The sequence below is a fragment of the Pantherophis guttatus genome, chromosome 14, assembly GCF_059756535.1.
Source record: "Pantherophis guttatus breed Tessera chromosome 14, ASM5975653v1, whole genome shotgun sequence".
Taxonomy (NCBI): domain Eukaryota; kingdom Metazoa; phylum Chordata; class Lepidosauria; order Squamata; family Colubridae; genus Pantherophis; species Pantherophis guttatus.
Genome location: NC_142076.1, coordinates 5782583 through 5806006, shown reverse-complemented (window position 1 = coordinate 5806006; position 23424 = coordinate 5782583). Strand labels below are relative to the sequence as shown.

The window sequence follows — 23424 nt, the reverse complement described above, 5'->3', positions numbered from 1 at the left end:
AACTTGCAGCCTAAGTGGAACGCACCAATCGCTGAAGTGAGTCGTTGTAAGGCTTGGCAGTCAGAGCGGTAACGTTTTAAATAGATTTGCACAGCCGACCGCAAGAAGAATCAATAGTGCGAGGCTTTTCACAGAAGTCCAGTCACAAGCTTCTTGGAGTTAACCTCGCCGCTGTAGTGGAATGGAAGGACTAAAAAACATTCCCAGGCCAGTCAGAGACAGTTTATTGTGCAAGGTTCAGAGCCAGATTTGTACCTGAAGCTTTGAACAAAGAAAGAACTCTGATACAATGGTTTTTATACATTTCTAAGACAAAGGATTCAGTGAGATCATACATTTTCCATATATGGTTAATCATGAGATCATACATCCGATTTTCCTTCTATGGTTACATCCACTTGTTAATAAGTTCATCTAATTACTTAAAGCATTAATCTTAGTTTATAAAATTATCTTAGCCACACAACTTTTCTTAAGTGCTCAGAGTTGCTAATGGGAGAGTTACTACTGTCCTTGGGTAAGTTCATTAGATTAAGTAACTCTTTGTAACATATAGGTCTTTGTGTCATTCACAGTCAGGTCACTCAGATGTTTTTCCATATAGCAGTCCTTTCTGTGACATCTAGGTATCAGAAGATATATTACCACTTAAAAGGGTTTAACTGTTTGTTAATGTAATTTCCAACAAGCACTTTCCTCTCTTATAATAATGTGAATAGATAGAGTCTCTCAGAGTTCATGTATCTAAGCACGTCTTCCCTTTATAATAATGTGAATAGAGAGGGTCCCCCAGAGCCCATATATCTGACTCTGTATGATTCCTATTTTATTCACATTATTTCTTTTATCTACATTATTCTTTATTTGCTCTTTACCTCATTCCCCCCTGTGGAAGTTTTTCCATGCATAAACTTCCATTACTTCCTACACAACACTCTATGTCCCTTAATACACAAAGCCAACATATAATATCCCACAACATATGACTAATTTAGGGAAGAGATAGGTATTTCTTGATCTTCACCCTATTAATCCTTGGAGGTACTCCCTCCATTCTTTTCCCAGACCCTATTTCGACATATGTGTCTGTTTCAGAAACTTTTTTCTTCAAAAAAGCGCTCTGTCAAAACTAATTCCTTCGCAGTCTGTATCTCTTTCACTGCTCTGATAGATAGCTGTTTCAGCACAGGGATTGCACAAGGAATAAAAGCTAGGCCTGCCACAGCCATATCAACAAGAATAACATTTGCTTAATCCAGCCGGATCCAGGCAACCAAGAAAACCACCTGTCAGTTGTTTGTAACCTCTGACTTATCTTGGATGCCCTATCCTGCAAATCCTTGGCAACTTCTCTGACCACACCTGATTTATTCACATAGAAACAACAATCTTCTCATACCTCCTCTCTCTGCGGCCACAAGGTCTAAGGCATGTCGATTTTGTAGGACCACTGCTGCCAATGACTCTATCTGGTCTTGGACTTCCACCAGGGTTCCAGCAATTTGGTTCAGGCTTTCTTTTGATAATTGCTGAAACTGTATTACTGAGTGTGTTAAACCACCTATCCCTGTACCCACTGCAGTTCCTATTCCCATGACTACTAATAGTGGGACTAGGATGGGTACCCGTTTCTGAACATGCCCCATGAAAGGAACAGGGATGGTATGTTCTCCACTGACAACACCTATTTCAGGAAAAAGGAGTACTAGTGTGCATGTTCCGGTCCAATTTGTTGGCAAACATAAATACGTATCCCTTTCACATAAGAAGATTCATGGAAAAGGCATGTGATCAGTTATTCCTTGCATTAGTCCAGACCCCCAAAAGCCCCCACCACAAACATTCCTGTCAGCGGCTGTAATGGGACTTTTAGTGAAGGGTCCTTTTGCTTATCTCCGAGGAATGGACCTTCAAAAAGATACCAGGAGGTAGTATCCCAGGGGGAAAGAAGACACATAAACCTGTGTTGGACCTAATGGAGAACCAGATAGTGAGGCGAGGGGCTGGAACAGACTAGTGCACCTTTCCTTGGATACCTTCCAGGACCTCTACCATCCTCCCCATTTTGTGATGATGGCAGCTGGTGGTGATGAGAAAGTGAGTGGTGTGCAGAAGGAAAAAAAGATCTTTGGTTAGTTTTACATCCCTAAGGTTCATTCTAGGACCAAGGTACACTTCTGATGGACATTGTTCTTTTGTCAGGGATCCAATAGGCCTACCAGGTTTCTGATGTCTCTACACACAGGGAAGGTGACCCTATGATTTAACCAGGTTTCGACCCAATTCCAGTATCCCTGATATGCAATCTCTTCCCTTCAATTATTGTGGGGGGCCTTCTATTCCCCCCTGTACCGGGATTGTTAAACTCTTAACCTTAGGTCTAGGAGTTGGTTTAGGAATAAGGTACCCACTCCACCTTCTGATGCCACGTTGTTGGCGGGAGTGGACTTGACCCAAAGTGTCCCCATTCAGTGTCTTGATGCTGCTAGGTCCCCTGGGATTCTTGACATCTTCAAATCCTTCCGCAGAGACAAGGGGAATTTCTTGAACATCCACACAACCTGGGGAACTACTGTTCAAGCTAGCATCACTCACTAGACCCTTGGCTAATACTACCCACAACCCCAAATAAATCATAGTGACTTTATTCCCACACCCACAAGGCCTTAAGAGCGCAAGACCCGAAGTTTACAAGTTCACCATATTAGGAAGAGGGTTAGGGATATGTGTAACTTGGGGTAGGGCAATATCAATTGTATTAAAACAATACCAACAGAAGGGCTAAAGTAGCTGTTGCCCAGAGTCCCCACACCCCAATCTTCCTCAACCATGAGTGTTTTTAATAAGTGCTTACTGGATACTATCACTGTTAATGGGTTTTACATTACAAACTACAGTCATGGAATGTTGTCTTCCTCCATTCCAAGCTTCAGCCGTGCGTAGAGAACCAGCTTCCGGGGTGGTTCAGCAAAGCTTGACGATCACCACCGTGCGTTGAGAGTCCGTTGCCGGTAGGACTCAGCAGGGTGTATTCTTCTTGAACCTCAACACCAAGGGCTGGTCAGTTGTTGTCACCTGGTATGTGGCTGGATCACTTTGGTCTGCGGGCTTCAGTCTCGTCCATTGGATCCAGGACTGTCCTCCTAAGATCTTAAAAGCACAGTTACAAAACTAATACATCTGGGGGAGAGCGCAAAGGGATCTGAGCAGTTGTAGTCCTCTTCAGTTGGGAAACAGCATAGGCAACCACTCAATCCTTCCACTCCTTTGGGGCTGACATGGGCCCTTTCACTTCCTTCCAGGAACATCCAATCATCATGGTGGAATTTATGGACTGGAAACTTCAAAGATGGTGTTTGGGTTAATAGTCCTTGTTTCCTAAAAACTTTAAAATATCTGGACAGTTTATACATATATTGTTTCAATACTTTGTCTCTGGTTTCCAGAAAATTAATGCATATGCTTCCTTCACCTTTTTACAAATCAAACATTTGTTTATAATTGATGTTACTAAAGGATATATCCCAATACAACCATAGCTTTTTAAAAGTTCATCTACATAGCTTGAATTCCCCAATGACTCCACCCATATTTTGCCAAATGAATGCACTATCCCAAATGCATACAGTATCCAGCATACATCAGCATCCCCATACAGTCTCCAGTATCCCCCCTCCCTTTTTTTTTTTTTTTAATGTGCCGCCCTTCTCCGGGAGACTCAGGATTATAATGCATTAAGCAATAGCCTTCATAAAGTCAGCTTATTGCCCCCACAAACTGGGTCCTCAATTCACCTACCTTAGAAAGGATGGAAGGCTGAGTCAACCTGGAGCCTGGTGAGATTCGAATTGACAGTAAGTGCAGACAGCTGGTGTTAAATTACAATGCATTTTTCTACTGAGCTATCCAGGCTCCCTGTCCATAGAGCTTAATTTAATGAATACCATTCAAAGGTTTGAGCAGACCAATTTCGAGGCAAACCCCTTGTTTCCAGGATTTTTCCGTACTCCCCCTTCCACCCTAGAGGAACCATTTATACAAATTACTTCTCCTTTCTCCAGGGGGTGTTCCTCCAAATCAGGTCTTATTTTTGATTGTAAATCAATCACTTCAGCACCATAATGTTCTAATCCAAACTGATCCATTGATCTGGTGTTGGCTAAGAACTGTGCTTGATTCAAATTGTGATTTGTGGTTACAATCAAGTCTGTCTGCTGCATTAAAATTGTTTCATTTGTGTGTGTGTGTGTGTGTGTGTTTTCAAAGAGATTGAATGGCTTTTCCAAGTTTGGTAAACTTAATACAGGAGCCTTGTTCAAAGCTTGTTTCAAATTTTCAAGGCTGCCTCTTTCATGTCCCTCCCATTTCAAACTCCAAGGTCCAGATACAATTAATTTTGCATAGAACTATCTTAATTTTTTTGCTTGTTTATAGATAGGGGCTGAGACGCTACTCCTGTCGGAAGGAAAAAGAAGCCTTTCCCTTTAAGGATTGTTGAAAGGCAGAGCTTTCCCTTCCTGAATTCAAAACTCCCGGCTGGGAGATTACTTCGAAATGATTGGAGGTCAGCTGCTTGAGAGTAGAATCAGTTTATTGTTTCTGGGGAGGCAGGCAAGAAACAAACACAAGCACAGCGTTCCGAGGCTAGCCTGTCGTAACTGTAAGAGTAACCATTTTACTCTTTTTCCCCCCAAAAAAACATATTTTGATTTGGCGTGTGAATTTTTTATTTTGTGTGTGTGTGGTTTTATGGTGGTTAAATCCTGTCTTTGTTTGTGATTAGGTTCTTCTGTCCTGGATCTGGCAAATAAGTAATAGTTGTATAGTTCACACTCTGTTTTTCCTAACCTTTTGTAGTTGTTCGTTCCCTATAATTATTCAGCTTGCCATCTCCGTGTTTTAGTGAATATCTCTCTTTTATAAACAAATTAGCTCCTTCTTCGAAAGGAACAACAACTTATGCTGCTAACAATCAAACAAACAAATCTGAAATATATCAAACTTTAGTTTCAATTCTCTGCCTTTAGTAAAATGCAAGTCAGATTAAAAAAATCTTTCAAAATCATTTCTTTTATATAGGTTTAATTAAGCGTTTTAAACCTCAAAAATTTTCAGAAAAAAATAAAATCAAAATTGTATTCAGAGCAGAAAAGCTTTCGTATGCAAATTAAAGAGATCAGCAGCAAAAACCACATTAGCCGATCTTTCCCCCTCCTTTCTCTGCTCTTTCAGCAGAGAGAGAGATGTCCGCTGAAGAAAAAAAAATCCAACAGCCCACCCTTTTCCTGCTTCTCACTTCCAAAGGAAAAGAAGGGGGGGAGAGGAAAAAAAAGAGTTTTACAGCAGGCAACCAAGCAGGCAACCTGCTTCATTCAGCATTCTTCCAACAAAGCAACACATTCTGCATTTCTCTCTAACCTCCACAATTCACAGACATTTCCCACAAATTATATGAAGGGGAATTAAAGTGCATTTTCACCAACTTTTACCCTCAACACACTTCACATTCACACTGCAATCAAACTGCGTACACCAATCTCACATGCAAAAATCTCACTTCATGCAAACCAATCATTACAATTATTCAAGCACAAATTTACTTAATTTGCTGGCCAGCCAAAAATATCACAATCAATTCCATTCAAATTTACACACTATCATTATATATATATATATATATATATATATATATATATATATATATATATATATATATATATATATATATATATATTTAACAGAAATCACACCAAATTGATCAAGTCTTCCCATTTAGACAGGCTTTCCTCTTTACGGCCTGCTAAACCCGGGTGGGAAGACTAGTAAACAATGTCTTTCAGAGTTCTCTAGCTTTTTAAGAACGGCAATTTATCAGAAAATTTATAACACTGCAATTAGTTCTTTTCTCTTACCACACATAAGATCACACATTTTTTTTTACAAAAACTTTTATTGCATAAGGTTTTATTTCTCCCCTTTCTTTAGTTTTCATCAAACAGACCCTAGCAAACTCTGCCTGATACTTGAGTAATTAAGGGGGGGGGTTCTTTTAGTCTTCCACTGATCAATATTTATTACCACCCTTCTAACAACACTACCCCTGGCTCACGACGCTGGACGTTCCGACAGTCATCTATGAGAACCGCAGAGGTTTAACCACCCGCACAATCCCACACAATACTTAATTAAATACTTTAAATACTTAATTCCAGAGACTTCAGGATGCCACCTGGTCTCCAGGTGGGACTCGAACCCACAATCCCTGGCTTAGGAGGCCAGTGCCTTATCCATTAGGCCACTGGGTCTCCAGGTAGGGGGTGATCAGGCCCCTCTGCCACCCCTTTAATGGGTGGGGTACCTCTAAACAGAGAGACTTTAACTCTCTGATTTATACTTACCTGTTTTCTTTTTCCTTTTTTTTTCTTTCTTTTTTTCTTTTCTTTTCTTTAAGGTCTCTGTGTCTGGCTAGCCTTTAAGGATCCTTGACTAGCCTGTTTCGCCAGCGGTTTACGGCACCTCCTCACCGAAAGGTTCCGTGGACTTCAAAGGAGTCCTAATGGCCGGCCAGTGGATTTTCCTTGGGGAGGCATCGGTTCCGCTGGGGCAGGCTGTCTGGCAGAACAAAAGTTCTTTGTTCTCTAGTCCCATCTGCCAGGGTGCCATAAATGTAGTGGAATGGAAGGACTAAAAAACATTCCCAGGCCAGTCAGAGACAGTTTATTGTGCAAGGTTCAGAGCCAGATTTGTACCTGAAGCTTTGAACAAAGAAAGAACTCTGATACAATGGTTTTTATACATTTCTAAGACAAAGGATTCAGTGAGATCATACATTTTCCATATATGGTTAATCATGAGATCATACATCCGATTTTCCTTCTATGGTTACATCCACTTGTTAATAAGTTCATCTAATTACTTAAAGCATTAATCTTAGTTTATAAAATTATCTTAGCCACACAACTTTTCTTAAGTGCTCAGAGTTGCTAATGGGAGAGTTACTACTGTCCTTGGGTAAATTCATTAGATTAAGTAACTCTTTGTAACATATAGGTCTTTGTGTCATTCACAGTCAGGTCACTCAGATGTTTTTCCATATAGCAGTCCTTTCTGTGACATCTAGGTATCAGAAGATATATTACCACTTAAAAGGGTTTAACTGTTTGTTAATGTAATTTCCAACAAGCACTTTCCTCTCTCATAATAATGTGAATAGATAGAGTCTCTCAGAGTTCATGTATCTAAGCACGTCTTCCCTTTATAATAATGTGAATAGAGAGGGTCCCCCAGAGCCCATATATCTGACTCTGTATGATTCCTATTTTATTCACATTATTTCTTTTATCTACATTATTCTTTATTTGCTCTTTACCTCACCGCTATCCCAAGTCCCACATGTGTGAGGCTAAGGGTCAGACTTGATGTTGCTTTAATTGAGTGATTAGCAACCCTGCCTGCTTTTTCAAAAGAATTAAGCCCTGGAAGGGGGGGGGCATTTTCATTAAAACCACAGTGTGTTAGAAGTGTCCTCCATTCCCTACACAGCAACAGTCCAAATGAAAATGGCTACTGCCACTGCACAAAAACTCGTCCTCTAAAAAAAAAATTGAAAGAAAAGTTCTGATCTTTACTGAAAGAAACTTCTCTCTCTCTCTCTCTCTCTCTCTCTCTCTCTCTCTCTCTGTCTGTCTCCCACTCCCACTCCCTATTCCTCTCCCTCTCCCTCTCTCCCTCCCTCTCCCTCTCTCTCCACATCTCCCACTCCCACTCCCACTTCCTATTCCTCTTACTCTCCTTCCCTCCCTCCCTCTCTCCCACTCCCTCTTCTGTCTCCCTCCCTCTCCCTCCCCCTCCCCCTCCCTCTCCCTCTCCTTCCCTCTCTCCATCTTCTTCACCCTTTCTCTCTCCCTCCCTCCCTCCCTCCCCCTCTCTCTCCCTCTCCCCCTCTCTCTCTCTCTTACCTGCTGCATTGGGCACAAAAAAAAATTGGTGAGCCTAAACTGCAAAGAACCAAGATAAAACTCCTCAAAGCATTTTCTTGCTTGCTAAAAAAGTGCAGACAGTCCTCAACCAATTGGAATACAGCTCGGAGGGACCTTGGAGATCCTCTAGTCCAGCGGTCACCAACTGGTAATCCATGGACCACTAGTGGTCTGCGAGAAAATTTTGGTGGTCCGCAAAAAAAGTATTTGCATTTTTTATATTGCACTAAATCAGGGGTCCTCAAAATACAGACCCTGGGCCGAATACGTGCAATGAACGTTTGTGTTGCTGCAGAGACTCTCCCCCTTCGGGGTCTTTTTGTGTGGGTCGAGACAGAAATTCCGACTGGGGGTCTGCTTCAGCCTCCTGGTGTGGGACTTTGGGCAAAGGCTGGAGGGAAGTGCTACTGGTGGTGAAGAGCTGGAGGGCCTTGTTCCAGTTTGACTGCCTCATGGCCTGGAACTGACTGACCATCTCAGCCCGCTGTGCCTCCAGGCACCGGTATCTGGCCTTACACTCCCGCAGGTCTTCCCTCTGCTTGGAAAGCATATGTTTCTAGTCCTCAGTGAGGTGCTTCTGCTGAGCTTCCTTATCAGTCAGACCCAATTTGAACTGAGCCAGCTGTTTTGCCAACTCTTTCTCGTGATGGCTGCTTAGCTCCAACAACTTCTTCCACTTGGGGCCCTAAGGAGCCTGGATGGGGAGGTGAGGAGTGGCTGGGAGGGGAGGGGCAAATAGAGGCCGGTGAGGCACTCCTTGATGTGAGTGACATCAAGTTGGCCACGCCCACCCATTCACATAACCACCTAGCCACGCCCACCCAGCCAGTCATTAGGCAGGTCATATTAGTGGTCCGCAGGATTTAAAATTATGAATTTAGTAGTCCCTGAAGTCAGAAAGGTTGGTGACCCCTGCTCTAGTCCAACCCCTGCTCAAGCAGGAGATCCTATACCATTTCAGACAAGTGGCTGTCCAGTCTCTTTTTAAAAGCCTCCAGTGATGAAGCACCTACAACTTCTTTTTTTTTATTGTAAAAGTTTTACAATTACATTTTCACCCCATTTTCACCCCCCTAACCCACCCCAAACTCCCCAACCCCCCCTCCCTATCCCCCCCTAACCCTCCCCTCCCCCCCGGACTTCCATAGAATATACCCCATCATTATCCCCTTTATATAAAAACCTTGAGCCCCCCCAACCCCCATATCATATTTCATCTTCACATAATTCAAATATTTCTATCTTAATATAATATAATACTATCAAAGAAAAACTATTTGATACTTCCTAGTTTGATATTTGTTCTGCACATAATCTATCCACTTTTTCCATTCACATTCATAAATCTCTTGTGAGCGGTCTTTTAAATATGCTGAAATCTTCGCCATCTCAGCGAAACTGGCCATCTTCAAAGTCCATTCTTCAACAGTGGGCAAAGCTTCATTTTTCCAATATTTGCCTATCAACAATCTCGCTGCTGTAATCATATACAAAATCAACTTTGTTTCATCCACTGTAAAACCCTTAGCTATACCCAATAGAAACAATTGTGGAGAAAATTGAATTTTTTTCTTTAAAACATTCTGCATGACCCACCAAATTTTTATCCAAAAAGCCTTAACTTTCTTACAGGTCCACCAAATATGATAATATGTAGCATCTGTACAATCACACCTCCAACATTTTGGCTGAACATTAGGGTACATACACGACAATTTCTTAGGATCTAAATGCCATCTATAAAACATTTTGTAAAAGTTTTCCCTCAAATTCTGCGACTGTGTAAATTTAACATTCTGAACCCAAATTTTTTCCCATGTTTCCAACATCACTGGTTCTTCAAAATTTTGTGCCCACTTAATCATACAGTCTTTAACTAATTCAGTTTCTGAATCCCTTTCTAACAAAACATTATAAAGCCTTTTAATATGCATTGGACCTTTCTCTTTTATATGTCTAACCAGTTCTTCCTCATGCATTCTTCCTCTTTCCATCTCAATTGTAGTTGATTATATTGAAACCAAGTTAAGTTAATCCCTTCATCCAACAGTGTCTGTAATGTCTTCAACTGCCATCTGCCCACATCTGTAAAAAGAACCTCTTTGTATAAAACCCCCCCGAGTGACATTATATTTGTATTCCACATAATATGACCAAGATCCAGCCATAGCGGTATTTTATAATCCCATTTGAATCGGTGCTTCTTCCAAACTCTCATCAAAGAGTCTCTAAGTATATGGCTTTTGAATACTTTATCCACTTTGTTGTCATAAAATAAGTAAGCATGCCATCCAAATTCAAGATCAAAACTTTCTATATTCAGTATTCCAGTCTTTTTCCTTCCAAACCAATCACTTGCTAAGGTCAAAGCTGCTGCTTCATAATATAACTGTAGGTTTGGAAGTTTAAGACCTCCCCTTTCTGGAACATCTTGCATAATTTTCAATTTCACTCTCGGTTTTTTCTCGTTCCAGACAAACTTATTCACTCCAGTTTGCCAGACTTTCAATTGTTTATCACTTTTAAGCACCGGAATCATTTGAAACAAAAAAAGAAATCTTGGCAAAATGTTCATCTTAACTGCTGCTATTCTCCCAAGTAAAGACAGCTGCAGTTTTTTCCACGTCTCCATATCTTTCTGTACAACTCGCCACAGTACTTCGTAGTTATTTTGAAACAATTTAATATTTGATTCTGCAACCTGAACTCCTAGATATTTAACCTTTGGTACAATCTCAAAACCTGCCTTGTTTTCAAGTTTATGTCGTCGATCTTGTGTCATATTTTTAACTATCATCTTAGTTTTTTTCTGATTCAATCTAAAACCTGATACTGTACCATAATCTTGTATAATGTCTTTCATCTGGATTATTGATTCCATCGGCCGTGTTAGGGTAACAACCAGATCGTCTGCAAATGCCCTTATTCTGTAATCCTCTTGCCTTATCACTATACCTTTCAAGTTATTCGAATCCCGTATTGTGTTCAACAAGACTTCTAGTGTTAAAATAAATAACAATGGGGATAACGGACAGCCTTGTCTGGTCCCTTTTTCAATATTGAACTCTGATGTCAAACTTCCATTAATAATAATCTGTGCCTTTTGCTCTTGGTAAATTGCTGAGACCGCCTGTATAAATTGGTCTCCAAATCCCATTTTTCTTAAAGTCTTTAGTAGAAAATTCCAGTCCACTCTATCAAAGGCCTTCTCCGCATCCAAGAAAACCAGCACTGCAGAGATCTGTTTATTCTTCTCAAGATATTCCAATAAATCTATAACTTGCTTTACATTGTCCTTCATGTATCTGCCCTCTATAAATCCTGCTTGGTCATCGTGAATCACCTCTTGAATTACTGGCATCAGTCTGTTGGCTAATACTTTTGCATAAATTTTATAGTCATTATTTAAAAGAGATATTGGTCTGTAATTTTCCGGTTTTTTAGGACCTATTTGTTCTTTTGGTATCAAAGTAATATATGCTGATTTCCATGATGGGGGTATTTTACCCCCTTGTTGTATATTGCAAAATAAATCTCTAAGTTGTTCCACCATTTCTGCTTGTAAAGTTTTATAATACACTGCAGTCAATCCATCTGTTCCAGGAGCTTTAGCTGTTTTCAATTGTTTAATTGCTGCAATTATTTCCTCGACTGTTATAGGGTAATTCATTCTTTCTTTTTGTTGGCTAGTAATTTTTGAGACTCTTTTCTCTTCTAAATATTTTTCTATAAGTCCATTCTGTATATCATCTTTAGCATATAATTTAGCGTAGTAGTCTACAAAGACTTCTTTAATCAGTTTTTGTTGAGAAATTTCTTTCCCTCCAATATCAATATTCTCAATAGTCCGTATACTCTGCTTCTTCCTTAAGGTGTAAGCCAACCATCTCCCCGGTTTGTTAGCATTACAAAACGTATTATGCTTCACATATTGTAGATTTGTTGCAGCTTGCTCCGCCAAGAGCATTTGAAATTGATCTTTCAAAAGTTTTATAGCACCACGTATTCTTTCATCTGTTGGGTTTTTAATGAGTAACTGTTCCTTATTCTTTATTTCTGCTTCCAATTCGAGTCTTTTCTTTTGTCGGTTCTGTTTATGTTTAGAGTTCATATAAATGAGTACCCCTCTCATATACGCTTTGCTCGCATCCCATACAATTTCAATTGGGGTACCCTTATTCAAATTCATTTCAAAAAATTCTTTCATCTGTTTTTTAAGTTCTGTTATATTTTTTTCATATCTGAACAAATTTTCATTTAATCTCCATGACCTTCTCTCAGTCTTTCCCATCTCAATTTCTATCCATACAGAACTATGATCAGTTAAAGTTCTTGGAAATATCTTTATTCTTTTTGTTTTAACAAGTAAATCGTCTGATAACAAGATAAAGTCAATCCTGGAAAAAGATCTATGTCTATCAGAGAAAAAAGTATAGTCCAATTCTTTTGGGTTATGAATTCTCCAAATATCTTTTAATTCCAAATCTTCTTTCATATCAAAAAAAGTCTGTGGTAGTCTAATCCTTAATTTTGCCAAACTCTTTTTATCTAGTTTAGAATCAATTACTCCATTCCAATCTCCCATTATTAAAATAGATCTGTAATCCCATTGCAATATTTTATTATGTAAAGTCTTATAAAAATGATCCTGTTGTTGGTTCGGAGCATAAATTCCAATCAAAAGAATTTGGCCATTTGCTGTGTGCAATTCAATTGCGATAAACCTACCACCTTCATCTGCTTCTATAATTTTAGCGGACAATCTTTTATTTACATAAATAACCACACCATTCTTTTTTTCCGAGGTTGAAGCTATAAAATGTGTTCCTAATTTAGAGTTTATCAAATATTTGTGATCTTGAGTTCGAATATGAGTTTCTTGTAAACAAATTATGTCATTATTAAATTGTCTCAAATATGTAAATAACTTCTTCCTTTTTTGTGGTGAATTTAATCCGTTAACATTCCAAGATAAGAGCCTAATTGTCATCTTGACCTTTCTGAAGTGATGAGCTGCCTTGCCTAGCTTCTTCTGAGGTCTTCGGCCTTGCTCCCCCCATGGCTTCACTTTGTGTGGTGCTTTTAGCTCCCCTTTTATATTGACTTTCTTGTTGTTGTTTTTCTTTTATTTGCTTGGAAATTGCACGAGTTATACGCTGGTCCTTAACTTCAGGCATCCGAACTAGATCCAGAGCAGCATCTCTTGTTGACAAAATTGGGGAAGGTTCTAACAGGGATTCCTCCATAAGGCCTCCTCCTCCTACAGCACCCTGCATTTCCACTAGTTCCATCTGCTTGGACTGTTGTTCCCTCTCATGCTGAGATTGCTTTTCCTTATCACTTTTTATCTCCAACAGTGTAGATGTACGTGGGGATGATGATCTTTCTTTAAGAATATTATAGTAAAAATATTCCGCCTTCTGAAAAGTATTCAATCGGTGTCTCTCTCCATTATATTTCAAAATTATACCAGTTGGGGCATCCCACCGGAATGGTATTTCTTGCTTTTGCAATTCATTCACTAAGAACCTATACTCTTTTCAGTCTTTTAACATCTTAGGTGGTAATTCCTTGTAAACTCCAATTTGAGCTCCCTCCACTTGCACAGAGGAAAGAAAGGATCTTTGCAAAATGTCATTTCTTATTCTTCTGTCAGTAAAATATATCACCACATCTCTGGGCAATTTTCTTTGTCTAGCCACCCATGAGTTCACTCTGTAAATTTTGTCTATTTTATAGACCACATCTGCTGGATCAATTTTTAACAATACAGCCAGGGCATCAGAACAAATCTGTCTCAGATCTTGCCTATCATTCTCTTTTATTCCTTGAAGCCTAATAGCGAATTCCATGGATTGAAATTGTATCATTGTAATTTCATTTTCAACTCTCTGCACTTTATTATCCACATCAACAATTTTAAAATCAGTATCCTTCATTTTAACATTAACTTCTGATTTGAATTCTTCCAATTTGGAATCCACTTTAGTAATGGTTTCTGCCAAATCAGAAACCACATTTGACAATTTATCAGACACCTTGTCATAATTCTCTTTCATTGCCTCTTTAAATTCATTAATTTCCTTCTTCATTTCCTGTTGTGATTTTTGAAATTTATCATCCAGAGCCTGGGTAATAAAATCTTTTAAACTTTGAACATCAAAGTCCTTTCCCTCACTCTGCTGACTGGGAGGGGGCTGCTGTTCCGGTTTGTGTGTGGGAGATCCCTCCCCTGCAGCCTTTCCTTCCTGTTTCTTTGAAGCCATTCTGCCACGTAAATTAACTTTTCTGAAAAAAGGAAATCTTTTTTTTTTCTTTGCACCTCCACAAAGTCCTTTGAAAAAGTCCCCCAGATTTAATCAAATTAGAAATTAAATAAGCTGAAGCAAGCTCAGGTTTATTTTAAAAGGAATTTTTCTTCCACTCTTCTCTGTTCGCTTGCTACAAGCAGTGCTACAATGTAACTTATTGAAATAGCTTTGCGAAATCACTCTCCCTTTCAGCTCGTTAGCGCTGGAACGGCGCCATTTTTTCAAGCCGTTTCCGCTCGCTCTAACTTTTTCCCAAATCAGAAGTTCAAAAGAGGAGAAATACTTGCAGTTTCTTGGTTTAGGGGTTGAGGTTGTTTTATAGCAAAGTTATTTTCCCATCAGTTTAAATGTTTGCTGCAGCCGGCTTGCTCTGACAGGCAGAGTCGTCCCACGCCATCCGGAGTCTCCGCAAGTTGAAAGGGAGCCGCGCCCGTTTCCTCCCCAGTAGCAGACTTCTGGGGGTTCACAGGGGCTCGACCTGCCTCTTGCTTCACTCTTCTCCTCAAATCCTCAGGATTTTGGAGTTTTCAAGCCGCTCCCCTCACTCGGAGCGGCTCTACAGGCGGCGGGGCTGGCGGTCCTTCAAAAGCGACCGTCTTCGCCGGTGACAGACAAACCTGGAAATCTAAGCACCTACAACTTCTGATGGCAAGTTGTTCCATTTAGTGATAATAACATAGAATGATTTTATTGTCACTTTGAATGTACACTAATCAGCATACATTAAAATTAAATTTAATTGCATACAGGTCTCAAAGGTTCTCCACCTCCAATATGCTCTACATAAATATGATTAAATAAATAAATACAACACAGTCTAGTTTGGAGATATACATGCACATGGTGAGAGAAATGAATCTTGGGAGTTTACCAGACGGATGGCCTAGGGAACAAAGCTGTTACAGAGTCTGGTAGTCCTGCTAGAAATACTTCCCAGTGGAGAAAACAGAAACAGATCATGAAGTGGGTGTGTGGGGTCTCTAACAATGCTTCGAGCTCTAAGCAAGTAGTGCTTATAAGCAGCATCCTGAATAACGGGAAGCAAGCTTCCTATAGTATTCTCGGCTGTCTTTACCACTCTCTGTAGGGACTTTCTATCTGACGCACTGCAGCCACCAAACCAAACAGTGATGCAGTTTGTTAAAACACTCTCAAAACGCTCTCAGAAGTTGGATTCCAGGATGGTTGTAGAAATCAAACTGTCAGCTGCCACTTTACGCTGGCTTGTGCTTCACTGCTATGCAGTGACAGACTGCCATGACCATGCTTGAGAAAATGAAACTAAGTGCTGAATCTCCTCGAGACGCTGCCTCAAGGTCACCCAGCTGGATGAAGGAGTGAACCAAATACCACACTGTACTTGCACTGACTGTTATGAAAACATCTTGCCTGAACTTAATTGATGAAACTGAGATGGGCAATGAGAGACACTGAAGGGAGATAAAAAGTAGAATTTAGGGATTTTGGCGTGCGATTCTCAGTTCTGGCCTTTGCAATCCTGCAATACACTTGATCTCTACTAAACTCTACCTTTTTCAACAAATGGAGCAAGTATCATTTCTAATTAGAGATTTGAGTTGTGGCTGGTTCAACACAAACTCCAAAGAAGAAGGATCACAGACAAACTCTTCTGTCCCAAACAAGGAATTGTTTCTAACAGAAAATGGCCTTTCAAGGGAAGTTAGATATCCTGTGTGGGTAGAAGGGAGAGACCGGTAATTCTCCAAGCTCCCTGCTTATTTAATTATAATATATTAATTAGATGAAAATGATAGTTGCTCCACATGGCAATTAACCTCTGGGCCTGTAATTTTAGGGCCATAAATACTAATCAAGGGATACTGCAGGATGGCATTTTGTAACTTTTTCATTTTCTACCATTCTGAGAAAGCTGTCGTCAGTCAAGTAAAGATGAATGGTGTAATTAATAGCACCAGTGATATGCCAGGGACCTCGATACATCGTTCTTGATTTTCAGAGAATCACTCCGAGCTCAATGATTAGGAGCTTTGCATTTTTGAAAAGAGGAAGGAATTGTTCCTTTGTATGATTGAATAATGATACATTATTCCCATAGGACACGGACAATTTCGGTGGGAAATGAGAAGACATTATGTTGCCGCCTTCTACTTAACTGCTGGCATAATAAAATTTAGAAGACCAGGAAGAAATCCATCTTGTTTCAACTCAAAACGGAGAAGATGGGGGAGTTTCCAATGCTTCTCCTCTTCCTTTGAGGCTGGTTCCAGTTGGCATTAGTGTAAGGGAAGAGATTCAGCCCTAGATCCTTGCATTGCAGGGTACCTCAAGGCTCAGACTCTTCCATTCTTATTTAACATCAATCTGAAGCCATTGGGTGACACTATTCATTGGCACAAGATCAAGGATAATCAGTATGCTGATGATACTCAGTTATAGATACAGATTAACAGAGTTGGAAGGGATCTTGTAGGTCATTTAGTCCAACCCACCTACCACCACCCAAGCAGGAGACCCTACAACATTTCTGACAGATGGCAGTCCAGTCTCTTCTTGTAAGCTTCCAGGGATGAAGCTCCCGCAACTTCCGAAGGCAACTTCTGTTCCATCGGTTGATTGTTCTCACTGTCAGGAAATTGGTCCTTGTTTCCAGGTTAAATCTCTCCTTAGTCAGTTTCCATCCATGATTCCTTGTCTGGCCTTCAGGTGCTTTGGAAAACAGCTTGACCCCCTCCTCTCTGTGGCAGCGCCTCAAATATTGGAAGACTGCTATCATGTCTCCCTGGTCCTTTTCTTCACTAGACTAGCCATGCCCAGTTCCTGCAACCATTCATTGTATGCTGAGCTTGTCGATCGAAAGGTCGGCAGTTCAGCGGTTTGAATCCCTAGTGCCACATAACGGGGTGAGTTCATCGTATGTTTTAGTCTCCCTTAATCATCCTGGTTGCTCTTCTCTGCACTCTTTCTAGAGTCTCAACACCATTTTTATAGTGTGGTGACCAAACTGGATGCAGTACTCTAGGTGTGGTTTTACTAAGGCTTTATAGAGTGGTATTAGTACCTCACCTCTGCTCTTGACTGTTCACGTAATAACACTGAGATTCTTCTCCAATGCATTGAGACAGTGCCATTGTGGACAGAAGAACAGGTTTCAACTCGTATTAGCAAGACCTAGCTGTGAGTTTAGAAATTCCAAGATCTGGATATATTTCATCCTTATCTCTGGATGGAGTAGTACTCCACCAGACAGATTTGATCTGTCATTTGGGGTTCTTCCTGGACTCATAGTTGGAGGACCTTGGCACAAATCCAACAACAATTGCTGTTGTTCCTGGATTGGGGGGCTCCGATCATGGTCATTCTAAGTTGGGCTACTGCAGTGTACAGGAAGCTGTTCTTGAAAAGCATTTGAAATCTGCAGCTGGTCTAGAATGCAATGGCACAGCAATTTTGGGTGTATCACAGTGCAGATACATAATGCTGCATGAGCTGCATTGGATTCCAGTGTGATTCTGCATATAGTTCAAGATGCTGATTGTCATCTTTGAGGCCCTGCATGGCAGAATGTCAGGTGCTTGCAGGGTTGCCTGACTCCAAATGTTTCTGTCCATCCCAAGAGATCTGCGGTGGATTCTTTCTGTGACACAGAGTCCAAGAGACAGGCCCGCTTTGCCAAAACACTTGCTCTTTGGAACAGTCTCTCCTGTTGGCCTTGCAGAATAGAAATGAACAGAAAGAGAGTAAGGTAGAAGCAATGTCTCGTCAAGGTATCAAGGGGTGAAATATTGATTCTAGAACCTGTAGGTCAGAACTGACTCTGATGGACACCTTCCTAATTCATTGGAGAGAATAAGGGGGTGGGGGGAGACAAGAAGGAGGAGGAGGAGGAGGAGGAGGAGAAGAGAAACAAGAAGGGGGAGACAAAAAGGAGGAGACAAGAAGGAGGAGAAGAGAGAGGAGAGGGGGAAGAGGAGGAGAAGGAAGAAGAGGCAAGAAGGAGGAGAAGAGAGAGAAGAGAGGGGGAAGAGGAGGAGAAGGAAGAGGAGAGGAGGAGGAGGAGAGAGAGATGAGAGGGGGAAGAGGAGGAGAAGGAAGAGGAGACAAAAAGGAGGAGACAAGAAGGAGGAGAAGGAGAAGAAGAGAGACAAGGAGGGGGAGACAAGGAGGAGGAGGGGAGAGAGAGGAGGAGGAGACAAGAAGGAGAAGAGGAGAGACAAGAAGGGGGAGACATGGAGGAGGAGGAGAGAGAGAAGAGAGGGGGAAGAGGAGGAGAAGGAAGAGGAGACAAGGAGGAGGAGACAAGTAGGAGGCATAGCACTATCAGACTTACAAGTTTTTCCTTGTTCTAGCCCATCTCAATCAAAATAATTTTAGCCTTCCTGCAAAGCTAATTTCTTGGTCTGGTCTACCTATAGCTTGCTGACCTGCTTTCCCCCTCAGGCAATGGGGTCAGGATGTTATTGGAGACTGGTATATGTGTTTGTTACATGCTATGAGGCAGTTCTATCAGGAGTCTTATTTTTTTTTTTAATTATGTGTTGCCTTCTGGCTTTTATGCCGGGTTATTTTATGCCTAGTTTTGTTGGGCGTCCAGAGTTATTGGGTTAAGATGGGCAGCCATATAAATTCTTTAAATAAATCAATACATTCCAGGGAAATTGCAATTAGGAGGAAACCTTTGCAAAGGACCTTTAACTGCTGCAGGACATTTTTGCTGATAACTAAACAAAAACAGTAACCAACATTAGATGCACTGGCTCCGTTGTACATTTTTTTCCAAAAGTAATTATCCCTAATCCCTTAACTAAAACCAGATTTTTTTTTAAAAAAAAAATTTTTTTTAAAAATGCATCAATCCATCAGAGTGGAATTTATTCCCTGCCTGATGCTGGGTAGTCCGAAAGTATTGCAAAACAAGTACTCAAAAGTCAATAAGGATGACAGACAGAGTGAAGGAAAAACCAGAGTCAGGAGAAACGGGCGAAAACAAGCCCCAGGTCATAAATTAGATCTGCAAATATAAAAACAAACTGAGATTTGGAAGAACAAAAAAAGGAGAAAGATTTCTAGCTCCTGAATTCAGCAGCGATCACCTGACCTGCAGCCTTCGTAAATAGGTACATGCCAGTTGCCGAGCGTCTGAACTTTAGTCATGTGACTGTGGGCAGGCTGCGTCATGTGAAAAATGGTCATAAGTTACTCTTTTTCATTACCGTTGTAACTTCAAATGGTTGCTAAACAAATGGTGATAAATTGAGGACTACCTATATCAGGGATCAGCAACCTGTGGCTCCGGAGCCACATGCGGCACTTTGGGCCCTCTGTTGTGGCTCCCTGTCAGGTGATCCCACCACTGGCTGGCCCTCCCCTCCCAGTCACTCCTCGCCTGGCCTGAGAAGGTGATGGTGGGGGATGGAGAAGTGGCCAGGGCAGAGACAGAGGGGGAGAGACAGAGAGACAGAGAGAGATACAGAGAGGGGGGAGGGGGAGGGAGGGAGGGAGGGGAAAGAGATACGTCAAAAGGATTTTGTGGTTCCCGATGTTTTTTAACAACTGGTTCTCTGCCCTAACGATCAGCTGGGTAGGCGTGGCTACAGGGGTCATGTGACTGGTGGAAGTGAGTCACATCAAGTTGGCCATGCCCAGCCAGGTTTTGTGACTCCCGGTGTTTTCTTTTCTGTGAGAAATGGATCCAAATGACTCTTTGAATATTTAAGGTTGCAGACCCCTGACCTATATCTATAACTGGGCAGATAACTGTTTAGTCGGGCAAGATTCTGTCTATAGGTGAACAGTAAAGGAAATTACTCCATGTGTAATTTTGGTTCTTGGGGGTCATACAGTCACTATTGTTTTTAGACAAGATAGATATTTAGCCCCATTCCTGCCGAAATCTGACATTCCCCTTTTCTTCTGTATTTTGTATTTTGAAATGAAGGCTTTATAGAACGGCTGTGTTGTGGTCCACCCACAGCCTGCGGATCTGGCAGCAGAGTTGGACAGCGATGAGGCTGAGGAAGAACATGGGCCAGTCCTGGAGGCTGGGGAAGGCCCAGATGAGGGCTCTGCGTCGGGGGCAGAGATGGGGCCAGGGCCATCAGGGAGTGATGTGCGGACTTCGGAGTTCCCAGAGGCTGACAGTAGAGAGGCAGAGGAACAGGAGGAGCCTGTTCCTAGTGCACGTATGAGAAGAGCTGCCAGAAGGCAGGAGCAGATAATGCAGAGAGGATGACTCGGGAGTAAGGCCAAGAGATGATTGGCCCCTCCCATAAGGCTTAAAAGACCAGCAACGGCTCTTGGGCTCTTTGTCGGAAAACAACGTTGAAAGAATTGTTCTTGTCTTGCTGCACTTATCTCTGGTCAGCATCTTCTGCTTCTGAACTTTTGTCAAGAGAAGCCTTTGGCAGTTTGCCTAATCATCCCAAGGTCAGTGATAAACTGAGGAATGGTGTTTTGAAGAATTTGCTTTAATTTAGTTTGGATTACACTGAGAATGAGTTAATTCTCAGATGTTCTAATTTGTATTTAATACTAACTACTTGGGCCTGGGCCACAACAGGCTGCCTCTATGTCCAGTTCATGTAAATCTCATTGATTGATATAACAGAATAGACTGCATGTGCACTAATTTGTACAGCCTGAACCATCAGTTTCTTGGCTTATTTATTGCAAAGTTGGTATTGCAAAGTCTACATCAACTGCTTGCTTGGGTTACAAAAACTGTATCTAACTCAGGTACGCCTTTCCATGTTCTTCTACTGTACATTTATATTCATCTCTATAGATGGGTTATTGGGAGAAGGTATCTAATAGAACGACAGAGTTGGAAGTAGGGGTGAAATGCTCCCGGTTCAGACCGGTTTGGCCAATCCGGTAGCGATCATGGCGGGTGGTTCGGAGAACCAGTAGCAATGGCGGCACGAAGCTCCGCCCATCTGCCCGGTTGTCGTTACTTTCAGGTTTTAACCAGGAAGTGATGTGTTTTCTACCCTCTGCGCATGCGCAGGTTTTGCGCATGCACAGAGGGTCTGTGAGCATGTGACGTGCACAAGCCAAGCGTGTGCACTTCCGAACCATTAAGGAAAGTAAGTAGATTAGGTCTATTAAAGGAAGGTCTTCTAGTCCAACCCTCTGCTCAAACAGGAGACCCTATACCATTCCAGACAAATGGCTGTCCATCTCTTCTTCAAAACCTCCAGTGATGGGACACCAACATCTGAAGGGACTAGCTGATTGTTCTCACTGTCAGGAAATTTCTCCTTAGTTCTAGGTTGCTTCTCTCCTTTAATATTTTCCATCCTTTGTTTTTGTTTTGTTTTGTTTTGTCTTGCCTTCTGATGCTTTGGAAAATAGTTTAACCCCGACTTCTTCGTGGCAACCCCTCAAATATTGGAACACTGCTGTCATGTCACCTCTAGTCCTTCTTTTCACTAGACTAGACATACCCAATTCCTGCAACCATTTGTTGTAGCCTCAAGTCCCTTAATCATCTTTGTTGTTCTTTTCTGCACTTTTTCCAGAATCTCTCCATCTTTTTTATGATATATTGACCAAAACTGGATGCAGTATTACAAGTGTGGTCTTACTAACGCTTTATAAATGAGTACTTCACATGATCTTGATTCTATCCCTCTGTTAATGCAACGTAGGATTGTGTTGGCTTTTTTGGCTGCTTCCGCACACTGTTGGTGCATATTTGATTGTCCACTAGGAGTCCAAGATTCCTCTCACAGTTACTGCTATTGAGCCAGGTTCCATCAATTCTATATCTTGTGTGTTTGGTTTTTCTTGCCTAAATATAAAATCTTACTCTTCTCACCCTTGAATTTCATTTTGTTGGATAGGGTTCAGATTACCCACTGCTTTTATTGCTTTTACAGATTACAGATGAACAGAGTTGGAAGGGACCTTGTAGGTCATCTAGTCCAATCCCCCACCCAAGCAGACCCTACACCATTTTTGACAAATGGCAGTCCAGTCTCTTCTTGAAAACTTCCAGTGATGAAGCTCCCACAACTTCTGTTCCATGGGTTGATTGTCCTCACTGTCAGGAAATTTCTCCTTATTTCCAGATTGAACCTCTCCTTGCTCAGTTTCCATCCATTATTCCTTGTCTGGCCTTCAGGTGCTTTGGAAAATAGCTTGACCCCCTCCCCTCTTTGGCAGCCCCTCAAATATTGGAAGATTGCTATTCTGTCTCCCCTGGTCCTTCTCTTCACTAGACTAGCCATGCCCAGTTTCTGCAACCATTCCTTCAACCATTCATTGTATGCTGAGCTCGTCGATCGAAAGGTTGGCAGTTCAGTGGTTCGAATCCCGAGTGCCGCTTAACGGGGTGAGCTCCCGTTACTTGTCCCAGCTTCTGCCAACCTAGCAGTTCGAAAGCACATAAAAAATGCAAGTAGAGAAATAGGGGCCACCTTTGGTGGGAAGGTAACAGTGTTCCGTGCGCCTTTGGCATTTAGTCCTGCCGGCCACATGACCACGGAGACGTCTTCGGACAGTGCTGAGTCGGGAACGACTAGCACATATGTGCGAGGGGAACCTTTACTGTTATGTTTACCCCTTATCATCTCTTAAGAATAATCTAATCCTCACCTCTACCCATAATTTTTTTTTCTAACACTATTACTGGCACTGGGTTTCTTTTTGGGGGGCTGGGATGGGGTGAGCCCTTTGGATTAAGGAAAAATCTACTTGACACCAGGGGTGAAATGTAAAATCTGTTACTACCGGTTCTGTGGGCGTGGCTTGGTGGGGGTGGGGGTAATGTGACTGGGTGGGCGTGGCCAACTTTTTTTTTTTTTTTTTTTACTTTTCAAAGCATTTTTTCTAATGCTTTGAAAAGCCTCTGCCAATCAGGCAACTCAGCTGGGATCGTCAGAGACTTTTCAAAGCATTTTTTTTACCACCTCTTTGGCCAAGAGGTTGAAGAAAAAAATATTTGAAAAGCCTCTGATGATCCCAGCTGAGCCACGCGATCATCAGAGGCTTTTTTTTTTACTTTTAAAAGCATTTTTTCATCAGAAGAGGTTGTAAAAAAATGCTTTTAAAAGTAAAAAAAAAAGCCTCTGATGATTGTGCAGCTCAGCTGAGCATGGGGGGGGGGGCGCAGAGATTTTTGCTACCGATTCTCCGAACCACCCGCCGCCATC

General features: G+C 41.5%; 1 long non-coding RNA gene and 1 other non-coding gene across 2 annotated transcripts; both read right to left on the bottom strand.

Moving 5' to 3' along the window:
• Nucleotides 1-207: 207 nt before the first annotated feature.
• On the bottom strand, nt 208-5645 carry LOC148112092 (uncharacterized). Its single transcript, XR_015729895.1, has 2 exons — nt 5225-5645; nt 208-5021 (listed from the first exon to the last, which is right to left on the bottom strand). It is a non-coding gene; the product is annotated as an uncharacterized LOC148112092 (long non-coding RNA).
• A 585-nt stretch (nt 5646-6230) lies between these two features.
• On the bottom strand, nt 6231-6305 carry TRNAR-CCU (transfer RNA arginine (anticodon CCU)). The gene has a single exon. It is a non-coding gene; the product is annotated as a tRNA-Arg (tRNA).
• Between the last annotated feature and the right edge of the window lie 17119 nt (nt 6306-23424).